Genomic DNA, 9,950 nt, shown 5'->3' on the forward strand with positions numbered 1-9,950 from the left:
AAAGAGAAAAGTGTTGAAATGATAAATGTTTGCATGTGTTCTGTGTGCTAAAGTGTTGAATAATAGCAGGTCTAATCCAAGACAGTGGGGCAGAGCTGTTAAATGAGTTCACTTTCCACAGTCCCTCTTGAACATGGGACTGGTGCAGAGGTAAAAGGAAATAGATGGTGAGGTATAGACAAGGCCAGCTACCAGGGTACTGCCCGGTAATAAGGGTTTTATTGCAATTAGAAACTGATAAACAGAACCTTTGATTATGATTAATTAGTACTGTACGTCCCTAGTTTTCCCACTATCTTGCAATGCAGTTACTGTAACAATAAACTGTAACTATAACAATTAATCCAAAACTGACCCATATCTTTGTACAGAGATCAGTGGGCAGGGCACATGCAATAGAAAGCAAATCATGCAATCCTGAGCAGCCCCAGTGGAGTTCTTCCTTCCTTTTGCCATAAAATAATAAATATAATAAGTACAGTAAGTAAGAATTGTGTTTAATTTGGGCTGTTCCCTCACTCTCTGCATGCATAACTTGTGGTGTAGTTCCTACATTGGTTATTAAAAGTGAACATTATAAAGCTTTCAGTCTGAAAGATAAATAAATACCCTCTTCATAAAAGAATAATTTAAAAATATGTTTAAAAGGTGTAACATATGACACATTTTATGTGTACGGTCTATATATTAAAAAAAAAAAAAAGACTAGAATTGCCCTTGGTATCGAGGGTACCAATAGGATTGTGTTCCGGTATTATTGGATAATCTAAGATTGCCTGAAAACAAAGATGATCATACTGGTGAAAGAAAAACAGATTAATATAATACACACATATTGTGTCTAATCTTTTCATCTTGAAGTACTAAATATCTGTTCTTTGAAGGCGTCTACAGCTATGGCCAACATTTTTACATCACCTAGAATTGTAGGATTGAGACTTAATTAAAAAAAAAAAAAACTATAAGAACATAATTTAGATCAGTGTTTCCCATCCCTGTTCCTGGCAGCACACAGTGTCTGCCGGTTTTTGATCTAACGCAGCACTCAATTTCTTAATTGAACTCTTCATTGAACTAATAAAGTGATTAACTGGGCATTTTCCCATTATTTTCAAGCTCTTCCTTTGTTGATATAGTTTAATTAAGCAATTGGGTGCTGCGAGGGAATGAAAACCAGCAGACATGGCGTGCAGTCAGAACAGGGTTGGGAAACACTGATTTTGATATTTTATTTAATATAACGTAATCAAAGAAACTACAAAATTATATCACAAAGGTCTACCGAAAGACATAATAGTAGTACAGTATTTCATGTAGATTTTGAAATGTTACATTTTTCAATTTGTCCGTTTTTTGGTTAAGTATATGGAAAACTGCAAAGTGGGCTGTAATTCAATATGATAATGTAACATGAAACAATGAAACAATATGAGTTCATTCTATAGGGTTATGCAACACTTTTGGCCAGAGCTGTGGAGGTGTATCTATACAGCAACGGTATCAAAGGAAAGCCAACACAGATTCAGAAAAGGGGGATTCTGTTTGACAAACTTCTAAGATTTCTTTGAAGAAGTCACTGCAACAATGGATATAAAAAGAGCCTACAATGTCATATACTTGGACTTCCAAAAAGTCTTTGACAAAGTGACACATCAAAGACAAATTCTGCAACTGCAATCTGTGAGTAGTACAGTACATGCAAGGGGATAGAAAACTGGTTAAAACACAGGAAGCAGAGAGTACTAAAAAGGGGAAACCTACCTGTGTAAATGTACTCAGTGGGGTGCTGAAAGTCTCATTCCTTGGACCACTGATGTTTCTTATCTACAGTGGCTTGCAAAAGTATTGACCCCCCTTGGCATTTTTCCTATTTTGTTGCCTTACAACCTGGAATTAAAATTGATTTTTTTGGGGGTTTGTATCATTTGATTTACACAATATGCCTACCACTTTGAAGATGCAAAATATTTTTTATTGTGAAACAAACAAGAAATAAGACAAAAAAACAGAAAACTTGAGCGTGCATAACTATTCACCCCCCCAAAGTCAATACTTTGTAGAGCCACCTTTTGCAGCAATTACAGCTGCAAGTCTCTTGGGGTATGTATCTATAAGCTTGGCACATCTAGCTGCTGGGATTTTTGCCCATTCTTCAAGGCAAAACTGCTCCAGCTCCTTCAAGTTGGATGGGTTCTGCTGGTGTACAGCAATCTTTAAGTCATACCACAGATTCTCAATTGGATTGAGGTCTGGGCTTTGACTAGGCCATTCCAAGACATTTAAATGTTTCCCCTTAAACCACTTGAGTGTTGCTTTAGCAGTATGCTTAGGGTCATTGTCCTGCTGGAAGGTGAACCTCCGTCCCAGTCTCAAATCTCTGGAAGACTGAAACAAGTTTCCCTCAAGAATTTTCCTGTATTTAGCGCCATCCGTCATTCCTTCAATTCTGACCAGTTTCCCAGTCCCTGCCAATGAAAAACATCCCCACAGCATGATGCTGCCACCACCATGCTTCACTGTGGGAATGGTGTTCTTGGGGTGATGAGAGGTGTTGGGTTTGCGCCAGACATACCGTTTTCCTTGATGGCCAAAAAGCTCAATTTTAGTCTCATCTGACCAGAGTACCTTCTTCCATATGTCTGGGGAGTCTCCCACATGCCTTTTGGCGAAGACCAAACGTGTTTGCTTATTTTTTTCTTTAAGCAATGGGTTTTTTCTGGCCACTCTTCCATAAAGCCCAGCTCTGTGGAGTGTACGGCTTAAAGTGGTCCTATGGACAGATACTCCAATCTCCACTGTGGAGCTTTGCAGCTCATTCAGGGTTATCTTTGGTCTCTTTGTTGCCTCTCTGATTAATGCCTTCCTTGGCTGGTCCATGAGTTTTGGTGGTCGGCCCTCTCTTGCCAGGTTTGTTGTGGTGCCATATTCTTTCCATTTTTTAATAATGGCTTTAATGGTGCTCCGTGGGATGTTCAAAGTTTCGGATATTTTTTTATAACCCAACACTGATCTGTACTTCTCCACAACTTTGTCCCTGACCTGTTTGGAGAGCTCCTTGGTCTTCATGGTGCCGCTTACTTGGTGGTGCCCCTTGCTTAGTGGTGTTGCAGACTCTGGGGCCTTTCAGAACAGGTGTATATATACTGAGATCATGTGACAGATCATGTGACACTTAGATTGCACACAGGTGGACTTTATTTAACTAATTATGTGACTTCTGAAGGTAATTGGTTGCACCAGATCTTATTTAGAGGCTTAATAGCAAAGGGGGTTATTTATTTTTTAGAATTTTTTTAAACAAGTTATTTTTTTCATTTCACTTCACCAATTTGGACTATTTTGTGTATGTCCATTGCATGAAATCCAAATAAAAATCAATTTTAATTCCAGGTTGTAAGGCAACAAAATAGGAAAAATGCCAAGGGGGGTCAATACTTTCGCAAGCCACTGTACATCAGCGGCTGAAATCGAGGGAGTGGCTGACACGCCTATAGCCACCCAGGAATAACTGGGCAGAAATGTGGCAAATGAAATTCAATGTCAACATGCAGGTCACAAAAATGTAAGATCCAAATACCAAATGGGGGGTATGACAGGGAGAGAAGGAATTAGAGCTGTAAGTCTATATCCTGACCACAAAGAGCGCTACGTATGGGTAGAGGTGCTTTCCCAGAGATGACTCGACTCTATGGCAGGTTGGAAACAGAAGTCAACCATTTTGGAGAAAAAACGTAGCTGCAGTATGGTTAAACAAATTCACTGTGATCAGCTGCGGGGTACGCAGTGATTGGATAATGCGGGGCGCCAGACTGGGCACAGGGAGGAGTTGGGCAGTACAAAGGGGATGCAGCTACGTGAGTACCGCCGTTTACGCTGAAAGTGTTAAGAAGCTGGAGCGCTGTTTTGTTTTGTTTGTCTGTTGTGTATTGCAGAGGATTAGGGAGCTGCAGCCAAGGAGCCAGAACAAACACCCAGAGCATTTTAATCACCTCACAGCATCGCACTGCACCAGCAGCCTTGGACACAGAACACTTTCCATGCACAAAGAGCAGATTATCATTATTGTGTACTTGTTTTTGTTTGAGATTGAAACCCGCCGTATACCCCCCAATACCATCGCTGGTAGAGGGGCGGATTTATTATTTTATTTATTGTGAATAAATATAGACATTTTGAACAGCAAAGCTATTGTCTGGATATTTATTCTTTATTCATACCACTCACCTCTTGACAGGGGGACAGAACTAAAACAGGCACACTGAGAGAAAGACCTTGGTGTTGTAAAATAAATTACTGTCAGCCACCACACAGTGTGGGGAAACAATCAAAATGGCAAATACAATGCTAGTGTATATAACCAAAAGTGTGGCGTACAAATTCAAAGAGGTTATGATAAGGCTATAAATGCACAAGTGAGACCCCCACTTGAAATCCTGTGTCTAATTCTGGTGACCACAGGATAAATGGGACATTGTGGCCCTGGAGAGAGTCCAAAGAAGAGCAATCAGACTAATGCCAGAAATCAAGAACTGAACTACAAAGATAGGCTGAAATAACTGAATCTATTTAGCCTGTAACAAAGAAAAATAAGAGGGAACTTGATTCAAGTCTTTAAAATCTTAGGAGTTGACAAAGTTAACCCAAACCAATACTTTAAGATACTTTAAGAAACAAGAAACCAGGACCAGAGAGAACAGTTGGAAATCAAGTGAAGATAGACTTAGGACAGAGGGATGGAGACACTTCTTTATACAAAGAGTGGTGAGGGAAAAATTGTTTCATCCCTACACCCGATGTGAATCAACTGGGGCAACACTGGGGAGGCTGAAGGATGAAATGCATAAAACCCTGCACTTTGTAACCAGGGAACTGCAAAGCACCAGATGTACTTTTGCATAACGGCTCTGCAAGATAGAAGGTACGGTAACACTGTAACATGCATTTATTGGCAGTGGTATAAGTCTCCAGATATTTAGCTGGACTGGCAGAAGGTTATGCCGTCTGTTGTCTCCATTCTGGTATCTGAAATTGTAGAAGCATCATGTTATGTGTTTTTTCCATGTATCTGGTTTGCATGTGGAGTATTTGGCATTGCAAAAATTGGAACATGTTCTACAGATGGTGTATTGTATCAGCACTGGCCTCTCGTGTTCTTGGCCCACCACCATTTCACATGTAGGAGTAGATAAATCACTGTAGACATATGTAAAAAAAAAAATCTACTTTTACAGATATAGATAGATCAAGATTTTGACTGTTATGTTAAATTTGACATGGGAAGTGAATATTTAAAAGGGCAACTTGCAAAAATAATACTTCATTTACTTCATCATAAGGCAAGTTAATAGCAATATTACTGGGTTAAGAAGATTTCTATGTCTTTGACCAGTGACCCCAAGTGTCTTTCAAAGAAATACGGGTATATTATGTATTGGGTAATGTATTATTAAACATATATATACAGAACCATCCCAAGTCGAATGAAATTTACTTTTGTCAGCTATTTTAAACAATCAAAACCCTTACCTACAGATTACACAAAGTATATTTAGTCAATTTACGTTAAAACAAGATTAGATTAATTTCCTGATACAGTACTACAAATTTTCTACATGGTACCAAACAAATGTAGCAATTGCTTATTGTAAATTACTTTATAAAATATGAATTCACTAAACACTAATTTCCTGTTAGTGGAGCCCTCCCAGTGAAGAAAAAATGTAAATAAAACAAAATGCTGTAGTTTGAACAGCTGAGTGTAAAGGATATTGGGAAATGTATTAACTTGCATCCAGATTAGTGCCTCTGTAGTGTATTTTAGTGCTGTTTGGAGACTACAGATCCTATGATGCACTTTGAGTTGCTACAGCTTTCATGCTGACGCAATTTTGTTCACCCTTTGCTCACGCGGAGTGTGTTCAATGAACAGAGCGCCCCAGGGTGTTGCGTGGCTTTTCCTATTGAACAATGCAATGCGCACACCATGAGCACTTCCTAAGAGTAGCGAGCCAAGTTCCGAGCTGCCTCGCCGGAGGTTCAAAATGGCCGACCTGCATTATCAGTGCAGTGGCTGCAAATCGATTTTTTCAAATATGGATTTGTATGACCAACACATGTGAGAAGTAATATTTTTTGTTGTCATTTTGGTTTTGTAAAACTGATGATGATTTTTTTTTTTAAAAGTGATGATTATATTAATAAACAACTATTAAATGAAAGAAAAATCAACATATTAGTAGATTTATAAAAAAATTAATAACTTGAAAGAAAATTTACAAAATAAGTCTTTAAATTTGTATTAACAATGAGTTTTGTGCTAACAAAATGCACAACAAAATTATATTTGATCCATTGAAATTTAAGTACAAAGATGCATGTACATCGCTTTCTATTATAATTATTCACTCCAAAATTGTATAGCACAATATCCATGTAGACTGTCTCATAAGAATTTAGAATTAGATTATATTTTGCCATTACGTGCAAAAAGCTTGCAGCCACATATTTGTAAGAAAGACTTAACTGTAGTAAAGTAACTGCCCTCTGTTAATAACTATGTTTTGGTGGTGGGCTAAAAAATGTAGGTTATGTTTTATTTTAGTGTGAGCATGTGGCTGGGTGGTGTTGATTGAATGATTAATGATCAATCAACCCCTCAGCCAAATACTATATAAGGCTCAGCTTCTCCTTGTTAGGAGAGAAGTATGGAGTGAATGTTTGTTTGTACTATTTTATTTTGGTGCTGTAAATTTCAGTAAAGGCTCTCCCCAGCTTTAAAAGTTTTTGTTAAACTATTTATTTTGGCCTTTGTGCCTCTTCCTTTTGTTTCTGTGTATTGTTTATTTGTTTTGTTTATTGCAAATATGCCATAGTGCTAACCCTAAGCAATTCTGTGTCTGAGTCTCTCTCCCTGCTGGTAACACCTGGGCCATGATTCTGACCTGTTTACAGGGTCATATGGGATTGATCAGATTTTTTAGAGCATTATACAGCACCCTGGATTGTATCATCCACCCATCCATGGTGTGGCAGAGCAAAGCTCTGCCCTTTTAAATTGGCAGGGATGGGGTTAACTTCCCCTGCCTGCCTGGGTTTATTATGTTCAGGTGGCTGGGGTTGATTAGTTGATTAGGTTGATTAACGATCAATCAGCGCCCAGCCACCTGATATAAAAGGAGGCCTCAGCTTCTCATTTGGGGAGAGGGAGCTGAGGAAGCAGGTTGGTGTTTGTTTTGTGGTTTTTTGAATTTTCTAAATCCAGTGAAGGCATTGCCCAGCCTGGAAACTTTATTTTTGTGAGTTTTGTTTTTGCTTTATTTGTGTTTGAGTATCTGTTATTTTGCCCTTGTGCACTTTATTTTTGTTTATTTATAATAAAATAGTTATTTTTTTGAACTGCAGTCTGTCTCTGGGCCTCTATCCACTCGCCAGCCTGCCACATTTGGTGTCAGAAGTGGGATAGCGCCACCTAGAGGCTCAGAGCAGTATTTATTTTTTTTTTGAGAAAAAAAAAATGGGAAAGAAGAGCAGACAGTGGAAAAGGCAGGACAAGCAGCAGCTGAAGAAATGTAAGCTGCTGCAGCCACTGCTGGAGGACCCGGCCAGCCTCTTCCCCTGGTGTTCCTGGTGTGGGAAGGAGGACCATCGTTGGCGGTCCTGCCCAGACGTGCCACCGGCAAACTGGTGTGGCCGGTGTGAGGAGGACGGCCACAACTGGGCAGGATGCCCCTACAACCAGGCCCAGGAAGAGGTGCAGTGTTCACCCCGGGCATCAGGGGCCACCCCACTACCTCCAGCACCACCACCTTCACCACCGTCCCAGGAGATCTGGGACTGGTTGATGCACCCTGAGGCAGACCTCGTCCACGATCTCCCCATAGTTATCAACACGCTGTGGTGTCGAGGTGGGAACAGTGGGAGGAACAGCACCACCCGGCCTCCTTCCCAGAGGTTGCCCTCATGGTGGTTAATTACCTGGCGGTAGACATGGGAGATCCACCGGTCACTCCAATAAAGAGAGGTGAGCCGCCTTCCCGAGAGCCAGAGAGGGGCGAGGAGCTGCCGTCGCTCCCAGAGCCAGAGAGGGGTGAGGAGCTGCCGTCGTCCCCAGAGCCAGAGAGGGGTGAGGAGCAGCCGTCGCTCCCAGAGCCAGAGAGGGAGGAGGATCTGCTGTCGCTCCCAGAGCCAGAGAGGGAGGAGGAGCCTGCCGTCACTCCCAGAGCCAGAGAGGGAGGAGGATCTGCTGTCGCTCCCAGAGCCAGAGAGGGAGGAGGATCTGCTGTCGCTCCCAGAGCCAGAGAGGGAGGAGGATCTGCTGTCGCTCCCAGAGCCAGAGAGGGAGGAGGATCTGCTGTCGCTCCCAGAGCCAGAGAGGGAGGAGGATCTGCCGTCGCTCCCAGAGCCAGAGAGGGGTGAGGAGCTGCCGTCGCTCCCAGAGCCAGAGAGGGGTGAGGATCTGCCGTCGCTCCCAGAGCCAGAGAGGGAGGAGGATCTGCTGTCGCTCCCAGAGCCAGAGAGGGAGGAGGAGCCTCCGTCGCTCCCAGAGCCAGAGAGGGAGGAGGATCTGCCGTCGCTCCCAGAGCCAGAGAGGGAGGAGGATCTGCCGTCGCTCCCAGAGCCAGAGAGGGAGGAGGATCTGCCTGTCGCTCCCAGAGCCAGAGAGGGAGGAGGATCTGCTGTCGCTCCCAGAGCCAGAGAGGGAGGAGGATCTGCCGTCGCTCCCAGAGCCAGAGAGGGGTGAGGAGCTGCCGTCGTCCCCAGAGCCAGAGAGGGGTGAGGAGCAGCCGTCGCTCCCAGAGCCAGAGAGGGAGGAGGATCTGCTGTCGCTCCCAGAGCCAGAGAGGGAGGAGGAGCCTCCGTCACTCCCAGAGCCAGAGAGGGAGGAGGAGCCTCCGTCACTCCCAGAGCCAGAGAGGGAGGAGGATCTGCCGTCGCTCCCAGAGCCAGAGAGGGAGGAGGATCTGCCGTCGCTCCCAGAGCCAGAGAGGGAGGAGGATCTGCTGTCGCTCCCAGAGCCAGAGAGGGAGGAGGATCTGCTGTCGCTCCCAGAGCCAGAGAGGGAGGAGGATCTGCTGTCGCTCCCAGAGCCAGAGAGGGAGGAGGATCTGCTGTCGCTCCCAGAGCCAGAGAGGGAGGAGGATCTGCTGTCGCTCCCAGAGCCAGAGAGGGAGGAGGATCTGCTGTCGCTCCCAGAGCCAGAGAGGGAGGAGGATCTGCCGTCGCTCCCAGAGCCAGAGAGGGAGGAGGATCTGCCGTCGCTCCCAGAGCCAGAGAGGGAGGAGGATCTGCCGTCGCTCCCAGAGCCAGAGAGGGAGGAGGATCTGCCGTCGCTCCCAGAGCCAGAGAGGGAGGAGGATCTGCCGTCGCTCCCAGAGCCAGAGAGGGAGGAGGAGCTGCCGTCGCTCCCAGAGCCAGAGAGGGAGTGAGGAGCCGCCGTCGCTCCCAGAGCCAGAGAGGGGTGAGGAGCCTCCGTCGCTCCCAGAGCCAGAGAGGGAGGAGGATCCGCCGTCGCTCCTCAGAGCCCGAGAGGGAGGCGCCGCCGCCGCCTCCGCCACCAGAGGGAGCCGGGGGCCGCCGCCGCCGCCTCCGCCACCAGAGGGAGCCGGGCCGCCGCCGCCGCCTCCGCCACCAGAGGGAGCCGGGCCGCCGCCGCCGCCTCCGCCACCAGAGGGAGCCGGGCCGCCGCCGCCGCCTCCGCCACCAGAGGGAGCCGGGCCGCCTCCGCCACCAGAGGGAGCCGGGCCGCCGCCGCCGCCTCCGCCACCAGAGGGAGCCGGGCCGCCGCCGCCGCCTCCGCCACCAGAGGGAGCCGGTCCGCCGCCGCCGCCTCCGCCACCAGAGGGAGCCGGGCCGCCGCCGCCGCCTCCGCCACCAGAGGGAGCCGGGCCGCCGCCGCCGCCTCCGCCACCAGAGGGAGCCGGGCCGCCGCCGCCGCCTCCGCCACCAGAGGG

The sequence above is a fragment of the Polyodon spathula genome, chromosome 2 (genome assembly GCF_017654505.1).
Source record: "Polyodon spathula isolate WHYD16114869_AA chromosome 2, ASM1765450v1, whole genome shotgun sequence".
Lineage (NCBI taxonomy): Eukaryota > Metazoa > Chordata > Actinopteri > Acipenseriformes > Polyodontidae > Polyodon > Polyodon spathula.